This window comes from Pinus tabuliformis, chromosome Q (genome assembly GCF_031772625.1).
Source record: "Pinus tabuliformis cultivar Carrire ecotype Pingquan chromosome Q, CPIR1, whole genome shotgun sequence".
NCBI classification, from domain to species: Eukaryota; Viridiplantae; Streptophyta; class Pinopsida; order Pinales; family Pinaceae; genus Pinus; species Pinus tabuliformis.
In genome coordinates, this window is record NC_142296.1 from 487,155,747 (window position 1) to 487,176,978 (window position 21,232).

A 21,232-nucleotide genomic window follows, 5' to 3' on the forward strand; every position below is an offset into this window, starting at 1 on the left:
AGGTATGGTAAATTAATAAAAATATAAATAAACGAGAGGTATGGTAAACAAATAAAACATTTTTTTTATATTTACTCCATAAGTCACCTTATATTTACAAACACTTAAAAAATGGGTTATATTTAGGTGAAACCTATGGGCAAAATACTATGGGGCAAATACCATGGACTAGATTGTTATTAATACCATGCAAAAAACCATTATTAACCCTCATATTAGAACTAATAAAAATAAAAATGGCACATGGTATTGACCCATGGTATTCACCAAAATGGCACATGGTATTGAGCCATGGTATTCACCTGGAATGTAGCCTATTTAAATGGGGGAATTAAACCAGCATAGATCAATTTTACTCTGGATCTACTAACCCCCGAGAGGTATCAAATATCGTGATATGCAAACTAGCATAGAGTGAAAAAATATTTGATCCTCTTGGGGCTTTGTCAAGAGTAAAAATGGATGTTGTAATTTAATGTAGGTTAAACATTTTAGCTGGGTTAAAATAAAAAATAAAATAAAAATCAACCATTAATTTTATTAATTTTTATAAATTACTAATAGTAATTTTTAAGCTCCAGGTTTATGATAACCCATTGTATTGACCAATGGTAATACCATGGTATTCATGTGAGCATAGACTATTTAAATGGGAAATTCTATCGTCTTAGATCCATTCAAAGTTTTATTATTTAGTGAAATACTTGCTAAGATCTTACAAGATTTTATAATTGAGTAAAATATTCGCCATGCCTGGTGAGAGATTCGCCAAAAAATTATATATACATATTATATTATTGATAAAATCGCCTTCCATTTTTCCTATATACCATGGATATTCGCCCATTTATTATATTTATAAATTTAGGGGGGGTTCTTAAAATTTTCCCTGCCTAGCTGAGACACAAAGGGAATGCATATCTATAAAGGTCAAGGTAATGGGTACCCATAGTAACTGTTAAATATTCCCTTGCATCACTATCCAAACTCAGACTACAACAAGGATGTTGATAGAGATATTGAATTTTACCAGTGGTTCACCAATTTTTGTAGCTGCTACAACACCACCCAAAAGTTTGGGCATATTCAAAATTTCAGGTCCCCCCTCTACTTTCTTATAGCCATAAGGGTGTTGATCGCATTTTGAGCTGGAAAATTTCCCATGCGACCCAATTGTTCTCAAACCCTATATGTGCCCCACTCACGCAATCCATATCACATTGATGAATTAGGGTTTTGGGGTGGTTGTTATGATAAGGCATTACAAGCCTCATGCACCCCTATGTGTCATCTATCAAGGAGCATTTCTATAAGGTAATTATACCCTATGTTGTTGAACTATGGTGTCTCCCTAACTACTTTAGTGTTAATAAGGTCAGACTTCACTCAAACACTTATTAAACTCTAAATTCTCATGATGAAAGTCTCACCTATGTTCTAATGTACTCCCAATATTTAACATTCTTTCTCTTGAGCATTCTTCTGGTTGCACATACATTGCGTTGCCTAGAGGAGGTAATTACATATCGCGTCACCTACAATCATCAAGTTCGTTTATGTGCTTTACTAACACATTGTTGAAGAAAGGGCCCTATTGGGGTATGAAAGGCTAATCCTTCTAATATCACCAAATGTCTGAGGGCTAGCAAAGTAATACACTCAAAGATTTTATTAAGGTGCAATCTGAATCTCTATTCCCTACATATGCGACTGAGAGCTTTATGAACTTCTCTGTCTAAAACAATTATGGGAATGTGGTATCAGTGTCTATATGTATACATTATCGATATCCCATACCCAAGATGTGGAAAAGGACAACATAATGATATATGGGATAGTTTCATAGAGGTTTTATGCCAATTGCGTTTCAAAGGATGTAGAATGCATGGGTACTATATGTGGGTGACATGGCATTAACCACAACCCATATTGAAGGTTTAGCAAAATGAAATAATAGCATGTGGTATCTAAAGGAAAAATGAAATAGCGAGAAGTTCATCAAAGGCACCATATGCCAGGACATTTTTTGACATAACACTGGAGGAGAATCATGTTACCACCATATGTGTTGTTGCAAAACAAGATTACACAACTGGCTAGTCCATATGAATGATGCATCTGAGTGACAATTCACAACACATGGAAGGTGTTCACTTAATATGAAGAGGGAATCATATGTGCCGCCAAGAAGCCTAAAATAGCCCATGCATGGCACAAAACTAGCTATGGAACCCATGCTTGTGCACGTATGGCCAACATACCCATTAAATATGTCACAAGCCTAAAGGAAGAGCATTGTATTCAACTCTCTGCTCAGATCACATTTAAGGAATTTCTTGGCTTGCAAGTGCATATATCAAAAGTCATAAATAGTGGAGGGTTGCTTTAGACTGACATTTGTGTGTTGAAGGAACCTTGAATGCATGATCCATAACTCATCATTGAAGAATTCCCTGACATCCACTGATTCCATCCATAAATTTGATCTACCAAGAGTATGGGCGGTGGCTATGAGACTACTTTGAATGGGCATAACAGATCCACAATTGCCCTTCATTGTAACAAAGCAAGTTATTTGCTCACATTTGGAAGTAAATACACACACATCATCAGACCCATATGATTGGTAAAGTCTATAAGGTTCAGTTGGTCAACACCATAGGTCGTAGAGTGGCACCTCATCGCCTCATGTAGGACACTAAGTGGTGCGACTAGATTTGTTTTGTAACCATGCGAACCTTGGCAAGTCTTATCTTCATAGAAGTCGTAGAGTGGCACTCCATAAGTAGCCAGGATGAGTGACCTATCTGGAATGTGACTTTGCAACCTCCAACAAGTCGAACTTTCACCTAGTTGCATTATCATAGGGACTCATTTATTCATAAGGACCACTCGAAATATCTCTTCGAAAGGGAATGAAGGCCTCACTTTTCAAGTTCTCAGAGTCATCACGGTGTTGCGCTAAGTTATGTTCACTCTGTGCCCTCTTATGAATAATATGATATGGGTGGAGAGGGATAAGTCAACGCACCAAGTTTCTTATTAGATCACAGGGGAAGGTGAAGAAACATGTATGAGAGTCATCACATTTCTATAATGCATCGGAACCACAACTCCATTTTTTTTCTTAAAATACAAACTCTATGTGTGTTGTTGTGGAATGCATGGTATCACCACATGAAAAAGGATTCTAGGTTATCGATACCTAATGACCATTCTACTATAAGCATGCATTAAAACTAGTAAGCATGCCATGTGATTATACAGACTCAAAACTAGTGTGATGTCCAATCCCAGGGAATATTTATGATGGGTTGACTGTGCTAATGTTAGTACATATATCCCATGTCAAAGAGGAGTCAAAATTTAAGAGAGTTATCCTTATTAAGCTCTTTTGATAGATTCCAAGGTCCATGATTGCAATTACTAAAATTTGTGGAGCTTTGAATTAGTCGATCCCTTTAACAAAGCCACTCTATAGTTTTGGTCTTCTAAAATCTGCAAATGTTTTGCAGTCAACGGAGTCAGAGAATGAAGGGTCTTCACTGAAAACTATGGCACAACCTTTAAATGTGTCTATCATCAAGTCTCATTCCAACTCAAAGTCATTGGATCACATTTTACTCCTTACCCAAGCCTCTAAGGTGTGTGACCTACCCGAAAATGTGATTAAGGGACCTCCCAGAAGTCGCACTCCCACTCACAGTCGTTGGGTCATAGTTTAACACCTCTGGCAAACATCCAATGAGTGTGACCTATCTTAGGGTGATTTTGAGACCTCCTAGAAGTGGCACTCCCACTCATAGTTTCCAATCGCATTGTAAATCCACAATGTCATAGCCACAACTGCGACCTCCATTATGAGATGACCATGAGACCTCATAAGTCGTAGTCCTTGAGTGTGACTAGTCACATAATGTTTTGGGGCTTATGAGTAGAAATAAAATCATTCAAGTTCAATCTGCAGAGGGTACCAAGGCGCTCGAAATAGGGATAGAGACAGATGGGTATTGAATTGGAGTACCAACTCTTTAATTTGGATTCCCATCCATTTGCTTCTATTATTGTTGTGGAACTTATTAAAACCATTATCTGTGACCATGTGACGACTAGTCATAGAGTTGCACTCCAACATGCAGCTAGAGGCACGACTTGCCCTCAAATGTGACCGTATGAACTACAGAAGTCATTGGGTCACGAAATCACACCCCACAAAGCTTACAACATGTGTAAATCTTCCTCCGCTCAAAATAAATGGGAGTAAAAGGAACACACTATACCAATGTGTAGTCCCAAAGGGTTGAATTTAACATTAACCAAAATATAAAGGATAGGCACACGATATTATACTCATGCATGCGAATGGTTCCATAAAGCTATCAATTGAAATGTTCCCTAAGGGACGAAGAAAGATTGACAAACGAATCTCTACATAAATTTTCCAAGGCTATGAGTGCTTCTTGATTTTTGTCTTAATGTTGTTATGAGAATCAAGTATTTTTAATAACAATTGTTTCTTATTTTTATTGATTAAATCTAACACCTTATTAAGTGACCTTATGTTTGAAATATGTAAGTGGATAATATAATTTTTTTTCTTGCAGATCACGGGAGAAAGAAGGAATGTGGCTTGGAATAAGGGAACTAGGGTTTGTGTAGAGACCCTCACAACAGAAAGAGGTGATTGGATGTATTCAAGGCACAACGACAGGAAATCCAACAATCCATGTTTTCATGGTTTTGCAATAATGTCGACAATGAGATCTAGCACAAGGGTTTTTGTTTTAGCAAGCTAGCTACTCTCTTCCAAGTGCCAAGAACCTTTCCATAAAATTGAAGGTGCATCACCAAAAGATTGATGAATGTGAGTGAATCATAGTGGCAAGAAGACAAGTTAGTCCCAAGACCAAGCATCTGCATCAATGCAACATATGGGAAACAAGAATTCTAGGGTTTCCAATAATCCTCCATGTCCTTCTCTCTCTCTCCTTCATCATGATGTAAATATCACCCACTTTTACATCAGCCACTATGTTAGGATTGATGTGGGCATGTAACAATCATTTTGGGTTTCAAAAAGGAGTAGGTAATCCCAAGAGTCATGAGGGTAGCCAAAAGGGCATGATGGAAGGCCAAGGGTCATGGTAGGTGAACAGTCACCTCATCTCTATAAATGTTCCATCAGGCCTCATTACACATGATGGGACTTTAGAACTTGAGTTGAGGCGAGGAATAGAGAGCTTATTTATGCTTAAGAGCTAGAGCCACTTAGCTCTTCACAGCTAGTAGAGTGGATTTGCATTAGGGCTAGGGTTTTGGAATTGGGCAATGGTATGAGTAGCCCATGTTCCACTATTGGGTTTTGACCAATTGCATGATATGTATTTGAAGTTGTAGCAACCTTAATAAGATGTTCTTTATCTTTGAAACTAATTACCATGTTGACTCATGGTGGTTGTATTAGTTGTCTGATACTTCGCTTTATTTGTATGTGTGATTTCATATACATAATATGTTATGGACTAGTACATAGTCATTTCATGTATGTCTCACTTTTGAATCTGTGTTTACTTCTTCCTTGCCATGTCAGTGACCTATTGTGAGCTACTTTGCAATTAACTTCTGGCATGTTTCTGTTTATTGTATGTCTGATGGTGTTTTAGCTCACTAATCCCTCTCATGGCATATCTCTTCTTATTTTTGTTGAGACTTGTTTGTACCTCTTTCTACAACTTGTCAATCTTGGGTTGATTTTGTTTCATTGCCTGAGAATTTCATTCTTGTCCCACTCTGACACCTTCTCATTTGATAACCAAGAGTATAAACATTCTTGGTGGCAGTCGGGCCCACATATTGGATGGGGCTCTTATCCCAAATAGTGTGAGGTCTAATTGGGACTTCACACTAGATAGGCCCCTTTAGTTGTTGGCGTACATTTTTTCCTGTCAATAGGTGGATAGTGACAAAATCATGTAGTCACATGAAAGTTTAGCAGAGGTGAATGTAGTAATACTGCAAAGCTTGTCAGATTTGTAGTGACAAGGACCACTATGTATCAGTCATGAGAAGGAAGATAAAACTAATGGGGTATATGGCAGCAGGTCTCATAGTAGACACAGGTTAGATATATTTGACACCATGCAAGATGTATATTGTTGGACACTTTGGAGAGGAGAAGGGATAGACACAGGTATGATTCTAGTTCTAAGTCAGAGAGGAACTATGATCATCAATGGTATCATCCTTATAGGAAGAGTGATAGGGGGTATTTTCCGGATGAATTTAAGAACTAAAAGCCACCTACTTTGACGGGGAATGAAGAAACCACAGGATGTAGAGGCATGGTTTTTTGGCATGAGGAAGTTCTTCAGGTTGCATGAATACTCAAAGAACATGAAAGCTAGAGTAGCTACCTTCAGTCTCAAAGGTAAAGCAGAAATTTGGTGGGAAGATGTGAAGAATGTCAAGTGTATTCACGAGGAAGTTTTGTCTTGGAGTGATTTTGAGTGGCTATTTAAGGAGTACTTGTTAGAAAGGTACTTTGATGATAGGGAAAATTAATTTTATGAACTAAAGATGGGTTCCATGATGGATAATGAGTACACTAGCATATTCTTGGAGTTGCTAAGGTATGTGCCTTACCTTATTGAGAAAAAGGCCAAGATTTAGAGGTTCATTAGTGGATTACTGGTTGCATTCAAAGATAGGATCGAGTTCGATGTTCCTAGATCATTGGATGAGGGCATTTCAAAGCTAAGACATTTCTATGAATAATTGAAGCACAGAACTGAGACTAAGTCATATTGGAGAGCTGATGTAAAGTACAAAGGAAAATGGGATAAAAAGCAAGCAAGGCCACAAAGTACAGATAACAAGGAGAATGTTTCACCCCCTAAGTATTTCAATGAATCAGATAGAGGATAGGGACACCAGCCCCAGAAGAAGAGTAAGGAAATCGTGCATTGTTGGACTTGTGGAAAAGACCACCTTAGGAGAGATTGTCAGCAGCATCATAGTGGTAGACCTCAAATATACAGTGCATAGGAGGCACAAACTGTTGGAGATGTTGACCAAAGTATTCCCATTATCTATGCAGTAGTGGACAATAGGAAAGCCGAGCATCAGGCATCTATTGTTGAGATGGACGATATGCTATGTGATCAAGTTATTTCTATTTTGATTGACCCTAGATCTAATTATAGCCATGTTAGTCCTGACTTGGTGGCTAAGTGTGGTTTGAGTAAGGATTTGCATGCAGAGTCTTGGTTAGTGCAGTTGGCTATAGGTACGAAGAAGTGAGTTCATTAGTGGGTAAGAGATTGTCAATTTGACTTAAATGGTATTCCTACCATAGCACATCTAAATGTGTTACCATTGGGTTCATGCAATATGTTATTGGGCATGGATTGGTTGTATTTACATAGAACCAAGGTTGATTGTTATGACAAAGCTATTGAATGCATTGATGACAATGAAGAACTAAGAGTCTTGCAAGGTAAGAAAAAAGCCACATCAGTTATGACGGTGACAACTATGCAAGCAAAGCGTAGCCATAGGAAGGGGTGCAACCTATTTGCAATACATATTTCTAGTGATAAGGGTAAGGAGGTTGAGGATGCAGATGTGTTGAATAAGTATCTGATTTTACAACATTTCATGGATGTATTTCTTGAGGACATTACAAAGTTGGCACCTCATTGGGAGGTAGACATTTCTATTGAGCTAGTGCCAGGGGAAGCTGCAACATCAAAAACACCTTACAATATGAGCACATCTGAGTTGGTTGATTTAAAGTTGCAGTTGAAGGAGATGTTGGACAAGGGATACATTAGGCCAAGTGTATCACCTTGGGGCACACTGGTCTCGTTTGTGAGGAAGAAATATTGTATCCTCAAATTATGCATTGATTATAGGCAGTTGAACAAAGTGAATATCAAGAACAGGTATCCTTTGCCGAGGATTGATGACTTACTTTATCAGCTGAAGGGAGCAACAGTGTTCTTGAAGATTGACTTGGGATCTAGATACCATTAGGCATGCATCAAAGAGGAGAACATATACAGGATTGCATTCAAGATGAGGTATGGGCATTATGAGTTTATTGTTGTTCCATTTGGCTTAACGAATTCTCCATATACATCCATGTGTTTGAGGAATAGTGTGTTGCATCCATGTTTGGATAAGTTTGTTATTATGTTCATTGATAATATACTAGTATATTTTAAAAATGAGGAAGAGTGTGCCGCGCACTTAGCAACAATGTTGATATTATTGAGAGAGCATTAGTTGTATCCTAAACTCAGGAAATGTAGTTTCTTTCATATTGAGGTACATTACTCGGGGCATGTCATCTCCAAGGAAGGAATCACAGTAGATCTAGAAATGATAAGAGCCATCATGGAGTGGGTAGCTCCTAGGAATGTGGATGAAGTGAGATATTTCATAGGTTTGGCAGGCTATTACAGGAGATTCATCAAGAACTTCTCGCAGATTTCTTATCCCATTACATCATTGCAGAGGAAAGGTAAGAAGTTTGAATGGACTGAGGAGTGTGAGACTATATTTGAGCAGCTTAAGCAGTGGTTGACACATGCACCAGTACTACAGATTCTAGATACGGATAAGAAATTTGTGGCATGCACAGATGTTTGCAAGAGAGGGCTTGGTGGATTCCTTATGCAGGATGGACAGGTGTATGTTATGAGTCCTAGAAACTAAATGATCATCAACATAACTATCCCACACATGATCGCATGTTAGTAGCAATTATACATGCACTAAATATGTGGAGGCATTATCTTCTTAGCAGACGGTTTCTGCTTATGAGTGATCACATTGTGTTGAGGTATTTATTTGACTAGCCAAATCTGAATGCTATGTAGGCTAGATGGTTGGCCACAATTAGTGATTTTTACTTTGAGATCAGATACATCAAAGGCAAGGAGAACTGAGTGGCTGATGGTCTTAGCAAGTGAGTATAGGTGAATCATTTGGCAGCTATGAGCTCTTATGGGATAGATTTGTAGGATAGGATTGTGCAGGCAGGACAACAAGATGTCATATATATGGAGATTGTGCACAAGTTGTAGCAAGGTGATAGTACAGGTCATGGTATAGGTATAGTTGTAGGTGCAGGTACAAGTACATGTAGTGGTATAGGTACAGGTGGAAGTATAGGTATAGGCACAGGTACAGGTCCAGCTATAGGTGCAGGTTCATAGGACATGGATTATTGTCTTACAACAGATGGATTGGTCAATTTTCGAGACATGATATATGTGTTGGATAAAAGTGAGCTAAAGAAGGTGATCTTGAGGGAGTTTCATGTGAAACCATATTCAGGTTACCCAGGTTATCAAAAGACACTCACAGCAGTGAAGAGGTATTGCTATTGGCCGAATCAGAAGAGGGATGTAGTAGAGTTTGTGGTGAGATGTTTCAATTGTCCACAAGTGAAGGCAGAGTGTAAACATCCAGGTGGACTGCTACTGCTGATCATGATTCCAAAGTGAAAATTGGAGGTCATTTCCACGGATTTCATCACAGGGTTTCTGAAGACATTGAAACAACATAATTCCATCATGGTCATTGTGGATAGGTTAACAAAGGTTTCACACTTTGTTCTAGTAATGTCTACATTCTCATCTAGTGATGTGGCATAGGTATTCATCTGAGACGTGGTTAGACTACATGGTGTTCCAAAGAAGATTGTGTCAGATAGGGATGCAAAGTTCACTTCCATGTTTTGAAAAGAGTTATTTGTAGGTTTGGGCAACGAGTTGGCCTTCAACACAACTTATCATCCACAGATAGATGGAAAGATAGAGAGGGTCAACAGGATTTTAGAGGACATGTTGAGGATGTACGTGATGAATCAACAACAAAAGTGGGAAGAGTATCTCCCTTTGGTCAAGTTTTCATTCAAAAATGGTTATCAAGAGTCATTGAGGATGAATCCTTTTGAGGCATTATATGGGCAAAGTTGTAACACTCCCATTAGTTGGAGTGATCTGGTTAGCAGAGGATTGATTAGACTAGATATGTTGGTAGACATCGAATAGGAGATGCAAGTGATCAAGAAGAATCTCAAGGAAGCACAGGATAGTTAAGAGAGCATGCTGACAGGAACATGTTTTTCAAGGATTTCTAGGTTCGGGAATAGGTGTACTTGCGAATCAAACCGAAGAAGAGCTACTTGCGGATTGGATCATGTGCCAAGATGGCACCACAGTTTTGTGGACCCTTCAATATCATTGAGAGGATTAAGCCAATAGCCTATCGACTTTCACTGCCTCTGATAGTGAAAGTCAAAGATGTTTTCCATGTCTCGTTTCTTACAAAGTATGTTAAAGATGTTGATCATGTGATTGAATGGTCTGTATTGCAGGTGGAGCAAGTTAGAGAATTCAAGTCAGAGCCTTAGCGTATATTGCAGAAAAATGTGCTCATGCTACAAAACCGAGCAATAGAGCAAGTTAAAGTGAAAGGGAAGCGCTTTGGGCCCGATGAAGCTACATGGGAGATGGAAGATGATATGGAGTCTATTTATCCTTCCTTGTTTTCCAGTTGAGACAAAGAAGCTTGATCTGGTGGTTAGGTGATTTCTTATGGTGGTTGGTAGTTTCTTTATGGTGGTTTATTATTTGCTTATGATGGCTTGGTATATGCTTCATGGTGGTTTAGTATTTGTTTTATGTTGGTTTAGGATATGCTTTGTGATGGTTGATATATGCTATATGATGTTTTGATATATATTCTTAGATATGATGTTAGTATATGTTTGATATATGTTTTGATATATGATTTGGCATAGGTTTTGGTATATATATTTTGATAATGTTGTTATATGTACACTCGTGTATGGATGTAAATATTGTAACGAGCTATATTATAAAGCTCCACTATGTGGTATGGGTGTTATGTTAATAAGCTTTCATGTGGTTATGTTATCATGATGTTATGATGTCATATTAGTTGTCACTCAACAAGATATCATTGTAAATATCATAATGAGTTGTGTTATAAAGCTCCATAAGAATTATGTCTTCTTTCAGCAGGTTTCTGAGGTATATGTGTGATTGAACATCAAGGATGGTGTCCCCCAAGGGGGAGGGTTCTGTAATAGCCCTAGTGAAAATTTCATGTAATAAATGTTAAAAACAATAACCAAGGATGATTGGGACACTTATTCCAAGCTGAATGATGGGCAAGACATCCTAGGGGGTGTTCATTTGGTTGTTTATGGCTAAGGAAATTGGAAATGGTAATGGATAAGGCAAGAAAAGGCATTTTGGCACATTTATTTATTAAAATAATGGAAATTAGGAGAAAAAAGTGGTGAAAGGTCACAGGTTGCATGTGAGGAATAAAATGAAGGAAAATAATGGAAAATTAAGAAAATAGAGGCTTCATTGATAAGAAGGCTTCTAAGGAAGTGGTAACCTTTTGTGAATGCAGTGTTGGAGCTCACTAGCTTGGATATGCATGGCATATGCATGTGGATTCTTGGTCATGATCTGGCATTGGCATGGGGGATTTCCTAGATTAATAGTGGATTTCATAGCCTTGCAATTTCTTGGATAGCCATGGAGATTGTGGGTTTATCTTCATTGTTTTGTTTTGGTTGGTTCTCATGTTTTGTTAGCTTGGGTTGAATTATTAGTTTCGGGATCCTTGGTTGGACAAATGCTCTAGATCCTTGTAATAACTTGGATTGAGTTACTAGTCTTGGAGCCTTGGTTGGACAAATGCTCTAGAGCCCTTGGTAGGTTGAGTTACTAGTCCTCGAGCCTTGGTTGGAAAAACACTTTGGAGCACGACGACAGCTATGGGTTGAGTTACTAGTCCTAGAGCCTTGGTTGCAAAAAACACACTGGAGCCCTAGATGGATAGGATGGAGACCGATCTGGTGACGGTTTTAGTGATGTCTAATCCTGAGGTGAAATCATTTTTTGATGGCTTGAGGTGGATGGCCTTTGGAAGCCCTAGATGAGTTTGATTGATGTGTTCTATGAGATCACACATTCATGCTTGGAATATGGCACAAGGGTGAATGGATGAAGAGAGATTTGGCTCAGCCATTCTACAATTGGGTGGAACGTGGTAGTCCCATTTCTGATTGGTACATTGCATTTATCAATGATAAATCCTTTCCCTTTATTTCCATGTGTAAAGGTACTAATGTATTTATGCATTTGACGGTTGTCATTTTTATTGTATTTATATTCCTATTATGCTAGTTATATGCACATTTTATCACAACAGTTATGTATGGATTTCAACATATTTTTACTTGTATGTGAATCGATAATGTGTCTATCACCTAATAGAGGATAATGTAGCAAATGGAATAAGGGAACAATGATTCATAGTAGTTCTCAGATAAATATGAGATACCTACACTTAATTAAGTTGTTTACACCTATAGATTACATGTCGATGATATGTTTGACGTAATGCCTATCATGGCTAGTAGGGATCTAGTCAAGGCCTTGAACAAGTAATTTCACTAATGTTGTCATTTCCATGTTAGTTTACTTATTTGAAGAGATGGTTTAGTTCTAGGCAGTGACTTGGTCTTTGGGACTGAAAAAGTGGCTCAAATCTTGAAGTCACTAGCATAGCACTGACAATTTTCATCCATAATCATTGGCAGGCAGGCCTGTGAGAAGGACTTTAGGTTGTTGGTCATTCCCTTGCCCATAAGATGAGAGAAACTATGGCACAATATACCTAAAACAATAGTCGGACCCAAGGACAGGCTATCTAAGTGGCTAACTTGGCCTCTGAGGATTCTATTGATGATGATGGATGTCTGTATGGTGTGTTTCTGTTGGTTCCACTTCCTTAAGGTGAATTAGGAGGTCGAATCATATCATAGTGGCCTCTTGTCACATTTTTACCTTCGTTGGATGGTTTCTTTGGTACATGTGGGAGGAGGGTGTTACAATGTGTCACCTTCACGAAGCTAATAATAGATTCCCTACTTCCAAGGGTTTTTTTCCTCTTAGCTTCTTTCTTTTCGGGAACATTTCCCTACACTTCCCGAAAATATTTCACCATTTTGGGGAGGATCGGGAAACTTCCTAGTTCATGCACTGATAGTTTCTGAGCATAGTATGGTTCTATACAATTTTTGGGTTGAGTGGCTCTGGGCTGCCTCTCAGACTCTGTAGAATTTCCCAGCTGAAGGCAGGCTATCAGTTGTCTCTACGCAATTATGGACTTAAGTTCTCATTATGGGTTTGGAATTCATAATTCTTGGGCTAAAGGTTGGCTGTTAGCTGGCTCTAAGAAATTTTGGAGATGAAGGCTCACTTGTTGGATTGGATTGATCTACGTAGTTTCCCAGCTGAAGACTAGCTACCATCTTGGTCTACACAATTCTGGAGCCTAAGCTAACTACTAGGTTGCACTGTGCATTTCCTGAGAGCAATGTTGGTTTCCCTCAAGAATTGTGCAGATCATCAATGCAATCCAAGAACTGGGTTGCAACCAAGTCACAGGGTCAGCTTGTGGTTAGACAGAAAATAAAGTAAGCAAACACAAGCTATAAAGAGAAAGATAAAACTCAAATGAAAGCGCAAGTACTTGTGAAGTGCAAGACAAGCTGCTAATATTTGAGGGAGGCTCCAAAATGAAGTGAACGAAAAATTTTGGAGGTTCATTGTAGCCACTAGAAAATTTGTGACACACTGGTAGAACTCCAGCTCTCTTTATGGACCTTGTCTCGTGTAAAGCGAGTCTAAATCCTCCGGAAGTATTGCTTGATTCTTTGATTGACATGGCTTCCTCACTAGCTTGAGTTAAAGATATAGTCCTTGACATTCTCTTGATCAGTTAGCACATATACCAAGTCAAGTCAACTAAGTTGTTTCAACTGGGGATGAGGGATATATTGATGCATAAGTAATGTAGACTGCTTTCATCTCTAGTGTTTCTCTGCTACCAGCAGGCTTGGACAGTACCCCGACGGAGTCACTTCAGGAACACAAGCATCGCTCCACTGCCAGTAAGCCTAGACGATACCCCAACAGAGTTAATTTATTCACCTCTCTATGCAGGAAGGATTTCTTTTCTTTCACCTTTATTTTATTTTTTCATTTTCATTTCTTTCACTTTTTTTAAAGAACTGTGCATAGACACTTATTTATTTTCATGAGACGAAAGAGGGATCCCAACTTATTGAGAGTAGAAGAGGTTGTCCCTTCAGAGAAGTATGTTATATATACCTTTGAAATACTTGTTAAGGTTTTCCCCCTCACCTTACTCTACTTGAATAAGTTGACAAGGATTAACCGAATATAGAAAAACTGATTAAAGTAGGTGGTACAAGTTAAAAGTGCAAGTGTTGTGTTTTCACGAAGGGTCACTCTGAACATAATGTATTTTCAATCAGGGTATCATTTAATGAAAGAAATCAAGGTATTAAAAAAGAGGGGGAATAGATAAATTACCAAATATTGATAGTTTTACAAGTCCTCTTGTGTTTCACCCAACTTGTCTCAAGAAGCCAAACACAGTTTCACAGGAAGCTAAACCTACAAGTGCAAAAAAAACAAACAAAGCAAGCAAAGGACATAAGTAAAACAAAATCAAAGCAAGTAAGTGAAGCAAGACATGAAGGCGAAGCAAACAAGAAAGAAAACTCTACTCCTACTCCTAAACTAAACAATGCATGGGCCTACTCACATGAAGTGATATTTCCAATGTAGCCACTGGCGCATTTGGTGGCCCACGTAAGTGAAGGCATGATCATCAAGAAATATATTCAAACAAACCAATAAACAAGAAATATAAGAAAATGAAAACCAACACACTCGAAGTTTGAATACATCCACAGAAAAGAAAAAAGTGGAAGCACATGATAGACACTCTGCAGACATACCATGGTGTGACAGTGCACTATGTGCAAACAACAAGCATGTACACTCTTTTGACCTTGACATACAAGAAAACATGCAGAAAGAAGACAAATTTCTTTTCGCAACATGAGTTGCTACGTATGACTCCTCTAATGCGTGAGTGATAGGATCGTGAGATTTTGGTGGAGTGTGTAAGATGTGCGAATTAGATTGATTTTCAATGTGCACGAGAGAGTGATGAGGCACCTGAAGTGGTTCAACATATTCCTTATCAGGAGCTGAACTAACCTCAAGACAACGAGGACCCATACATAACCACCAGCTCAGGTTGAAATGCCTCGACAACTTGTGGGGTTTCCACTTTGTTAGTAGGTAAATCATCAAAGACCAGTGGCTTAGAAATATCAACAACAAATGAATCTGCATCATGATTGAATGAAGGAGTAAAGAGATCATGACAACCATGATCAGAAATTTTGAGATGTACATCAACATCCTCGTGATCTGATGAATCATATAGAGGGGTTGATGAGAAACAAAAAATTTCAGCCTCTTAATTTCTAGAAAAAAATGATAGATTGGGTGGATTTAGAAAGGAGGATTTGTCCTCTCCATAATAAAATGATGAAATGACATCCTCTGTGTCCTGTGAATGATCGGAAATAGAAAAATCTTAGAACAAATTTTCATAATACAAATTAGAAATGGGAGGATCATAGAAGATGTCATGATAGAGCGAACGAGGTGTGGATAAAAGGAGGTCATCTTTCACTGCAAGTTGTTCTTCAGATTCCTGTTGGGTTGTGTTATATTCTTTCCATGACTAGCCCACGTAGTTAACCAGGGGTTAGAGGGGGGGAGGTCACAGGGGGTTTGAGGGGTACCCGTAAACACACTCTATGGGGTGCGGGGCAGCGCCTCGGAAAATTTTGGTTTTGGACCCTATGTTAGGTTGGGCGGACCCACCTATGGTTTTGTGCATGATTTTCGCACATGGTTTTGGATGCGATGGTTTTAGATCCATGGTTTTGGATGCGATGGTTTTTCGGTCCATGGCATTGGATGCCTCAACATGTATAAATATGTATTGTAACATTTAAAGGAATATAATGAAAAATCAAGCCAGTAGTCCCGGTTTTGGGATCCAGGGGAAAATGTCCATGTATATGTGTTTTATGTGTTATGCTCTCGCATTGTTTATTTTATGTGTTTTACAATTTGTATGCAGGTAATGTCTAGATGGGGTTAAAACCTACATTTGGTATTAGAGCTGTTTTGGATTCAAGGAGACGCCTTTGTTGTTGAGGGGTTTCGCTCAGGCCTGTGGTAGACCCTATTCAGTGGGAGATCTGTGAGACCGATTCTGGTGGTGAAAGAAGATGGTGAGCAGTGGAAAGATAGAGATCGAGAAATTTAATGGTCAGAGTTTTGAGTTGTGGAAACTCAATATGGAGGATCTTTTGGTGGATAAAGATCAGCGGATCATGGTATATTTGGGTACTAAATGAACGAGAGTGTCCAATGAAGAATGGAAGAAGTTGGATCAGAAGGAAAAGAGCACAATACGATTGTGTGTCTCAGATTAAGTATTGCTGAATGTATCAGGGGAAGCTATGGCAAAGGCTTTGTGGGACAAGTTAGAGACTTTGTACCAATCTAAGTCTCTGGTGAATAAACTATTCCTGTGGAAAAAGCTGTATAACCTAAGGATGAAAGATGGAGTCTCGGTGATAGAGCATCTAAACGCATTTAATACTATGGTAAGTCAGTTAGCATCTGTTGATATTAAAATTTCATATGAAGATAAGTGCATCAATTTGTTGTGTTCTCTACCAGATTCGTGGGATAGTATGGCTATTGCAATAGGTAGCAATGCTACTGCCTTGCAGTTTGATGAAATAGTCTCATCCTTGCTGATGGAGGATATGAGACGGAAAAATATGGAGAGCTAGAATGGTGATTCCTTGTCTGTACGAGAAAAGTCCTAGAAAACAAACAAAATAAGTCATCGAGTGGGAGATCTAAATCTCTAGGAAAACCTATAAAGGTGGTGTGCTGGAAATGAAGAAAGTAAGGGCACTACAAAAGGGATTGTAAATCTAAAGCTCTTGATAAGGGAAAGGGATCTGATGATGCTCCTTCTGCAGAGGCGAAAACCACCTCAGATGAAGGTGGGGATCTGTACTTGGCTTCTTCAAGTACACATGTAGATCATGAGGCATGGTTGATTGACTTAGGTGCATCCTTTCACTTCACTCCCCATAGAGAGTGGTTCTGCAAGTATGAGAAATATGATGGTGGTGATGTCTTCTTGGGAGATGATAGGAAGGCTAGAATTGTTGGTCGCGGAAATGTAAAGTTGAAGTTGCAAGGTGGAAGGGTTAGAACACTTCCGAGTGTTCTGCATATTCCTGCATTGGCTAGAAATTTGATTTTTGTTAGCAAGATGGATGATGTAGGTGTAAAAACAGTGTTCGAGAAGGATACATGCAAGATGGTTTAGGGATCATTGGTATTGATGTGGGGAATTCGGATTGGAACTCTGTACAAGCTGCAAGGTAGCACTATTATTGATGGGTGCAATAGTTTTGTGGTTCTTGAAAGTAGAGTAGAAAATCTAGTGGTCTCTGGAGAGAAGACTATGTTGTGGCATCAAAGGCTTGGACATATTGGAGAGAAGGGCCTTCAAATACTTCATGGTAAATGTATGGTAGAAGGTATGAGTAATAGCTCTCTGGATTTTGATTTCTATGAAAATTGTGTATATGGAAAGCAGAATCGGTTAAGTTTCCCCCGTGGTGGTAAGAGGGTGAAACAGATATTAGAGCTTGTGCACAGTGATGTGTTTGGACCTGTGAAGGTTCCATCACTGGGTAAGTCCATGTACTATGTATCATTTATAGATGACTTCTCAAGGAATACATGGATATATTTCCTTAAGAAGAAATCTGAATTCTTTGACAGGTTTAAAGAATTTAAGGCTCTCGTGGAAAACAAGACAGAGAAGAAGATAAAGGTGCTGAGGACAGATAACGGTGGAGAGTTTTGCAGTAAGGAATTTGAAGCATTCTGCAAGAAGTGTGGTATAGCACGGTAGAAGACTACTCCATATACGCCTCAGCAAAATGGAGCTGCAGAAAGAATGAAGAAGACGTTGATGGAAATGGCAAGAAGCATGCTCAGTGGTGCCGGGTTAGGACAAGAATTCTGGGTAGAGACAGTGGATACTGCATGTTACCTGGTCAACAGGTCACCTTCATCAACATTGGAGGATAAGACTCCACGAGAGGTATGGACTGGTAAGAAACCCTCTCTTTCACATCTAAGGGTATCTAGATGTGATGCATATGTACATGTTCCAAAGGAGAAACGAACCAAGTTGAATAGTAAATCTGAAAAGTGCATCTTTATTGGGTATAAGGATGGTTTAAAGGGTTATAAGCTTTGGAACCCAGTAACAAGGAAGGTTGTGTACAATCGAGATGTAGTGTTCAGAGAGGTGAAAGATGTTATTAAACATGAAGTTCAACCAAAGGAACATGAGAAGATAGAGTTTGAGCTAAAGGAGGAAGAATCAGACTCTACAGCAGAGGAGGAATCAGAAGATGAAGAGCCACAAACTTTGGTTGTGAGAAGATCAGTTCGAGAAAGAAGGTAGCCAGAAAGGTATAGTCCATCTGTGTTCTATTCAAATGATACTGATGATGATCCTAGAACTATGAAGGAAGCAGTGGATTCAAAGGATGGAAAAGTCTAGAAAGAGGCCATGGTCAATGAAATGGCATCTTTGCACAAAAATGAGGCTTGGGATCTGGTGGAGTTGCCGGTTGGAAGGAAACCCATTGTTAGCAAATGGGTGTTCAAAAATAAGACAAATGCAGAAGGAAAAGTGGAGAAATACAAAGCTTGGTTGGTAGCAAAAGGTTATTCCCAGGTGCCGAGAATTGATTTTGGTGATATTTTTTCTCCTGTTGCCAAGGTAACTTCTATTAGATTACTTTTATCTATTGTTGCTGCTTTTGATTTTGAGGTAGAACAGATGGATGTGAAGATAGCATTTCTTCATGGGGATCTAGAAGAGGAAATCTACAAGAAGCAACCTGAAGGCTTTGCGGTGAAGGGTAAGAAAGAGTTGGTATGCAAGTTAAAGAAGTCTTTGTATGGGTTAAAACAGTCACCAAGGATGTGGTATCGGAATTTGATACATTTATACGGGGACTTGGCTTCACCAGAAGCAAAGCAGATCACTGTGTGTATTTTAAATTAATTGGTGACTATGTTATTTATTTCGTCTTGTATGTGGATGATATATTGCTGGTTGGAAATGACAAAGAAATTATCCAGGATTTGAAGGCCCAATTGTCCTCCAAATTCGACATGAAAGATCTTCGTGCTATGAACTATATTTTGGGCATGGAAATTATAAGATATTGGGAAAAGAGGAAGCTCTGGTTAAACCAGAGGAAGTATGTCGATACAATACTGTAGAGGTTTAATTTGCAAGATAGTAAACTGGTGAAGGTTACTATTCTTGTAGGTGTGAGGTTATCTGCTGAACAGTGTCGCAAGACACAAGAAGAGGAAGAGGACATGTCCTGTGTTCCATATGCAAGTGAAATCGGTAGCCCGATGTATGCAATTGTTTGTCCTAGACCAGACATTGCACATGCAGTGGGAGTATTGAGCATGTTTATGTCAAAACTAGGGAATGATTACTAGACAACAGTGAAGCGGGTTTTCAGGTATTTGTGTGGCACTAGTGATTATGGTTTGTGCTACCAAGGAAGACCAGGATTGGACAAAGTATTTGATATTCATGGCTTTGTTGATGCTGACTGGGCTGGAGATCTGGATCAGAGAAGATTTACAAGTGGGTAGGTGTTTAACCTATTTGGAGGTGCAATTAGTTGGATGAGTAAGAAACAATCTGTAGTGGCACTATCAACTACAGAGGCAGAATACATGGCAGCCACTCATGCAAGCGAGGAAGTAGTTTGGTTGCAGAGATTGTGTTCAAGTATGGGGTTAGTACAGGAAGCTAAAAGGATAGACTGTGATAGCCAAAGTGCAATTTTCTTGGCAGAGAACCCTGCATATCATTCAAAGACAAAGCACATTGATGTTCAGTATCACTTTGTGAGGGATATGATAGAAGACAAAAAGGTGCTGCTGGTCAAGGTGGACTCTTTGAAGAATATTGCAGATGCATTGACAAAATTTGTGAGCTCTGAGAAGTTCTCTTGGTGTAGAGAAACAATGGGCATTGCAGGGCTGGATAAATGACTAAGTTCACTTGTGGCCCCCTTTGGAAAGAAAACAACAAGTGGAAGAATGTTGGGTTGTGTTATATTCTTTCGACGACTAGCCCACATAGTTTACCAGGGGTTAGAGGGGGGGAGGTCACAGGGGGTTTGAGGGGTACCCGTAACCCCAGTCTATGGGGTCTGGGGTAGCGCCCTGGAAAATTTTGGTTTTGGACACTATGTTAGGTTGGGTGGACCCACCTATGGTTTTGTGCATGATTTTCGCACCTGGTTTTGGACGCAATGGTTTCTCGGTCCATGGTATTAGATGCCTCGGCATGTATAAATATGTATTGTAACATTGAAAGGAATATAATGAAAAATCAAGCTAGTAGTCCAGGTCCTGGGATCCATGGGAAAATCTATGTGTATATGTGTTTTATGTGTTATGCTCTCGCATTGTTTATTTTATGTGTTTTAGAATTCGTATGTAGGTAATTTTTGGATGGGATTAAAACCTACAATTCCCACACATACTCATAAAAAATGATAGTGCAGGTTGGCTGCTCAACACCAATTCTGTCAGAAAATTGATCCTCATGAACATCACATGTGGATAAAAATGGATGAACACAAGACACCAAAATCTATAGGATCAACAAAAAAAGAGGATAGAGGTTGATAAAACAAGTTCACATGATAACCAACATGCTTGTAGTCAACATCTGTCCAGAAATCTAGAGCAGGTGGGGTGGGAGGATGTGATGGTTCAATAGATGGGTTCACAAATTCTCCCACATCATCCTACAAAGCTAGAGCTATTTGATGAGGAGTAGATGGCACGTCACCTATGATAATGACCTTGTTTGTCTTAGACTTGGCATCTCTAACACCGAGGTATGCTGGGAGGGGTTTGAATGATTCTAACTTGTGAGGATTTTCAGATACATGAATAAGATACTGAAATCATTCCTTGAGAAACTTCCAATCAATTTTGTCTTAGGGGATTTGAAAGGAAAGATTCAAGAGGCGCTCCCAAAATTGCACAATAGATTCATCAAGTGCTTTCCATAATTCCAATTCTTTTTGTTGAGTGCTCTATGGTCATAATGATAGAAAGAAGGC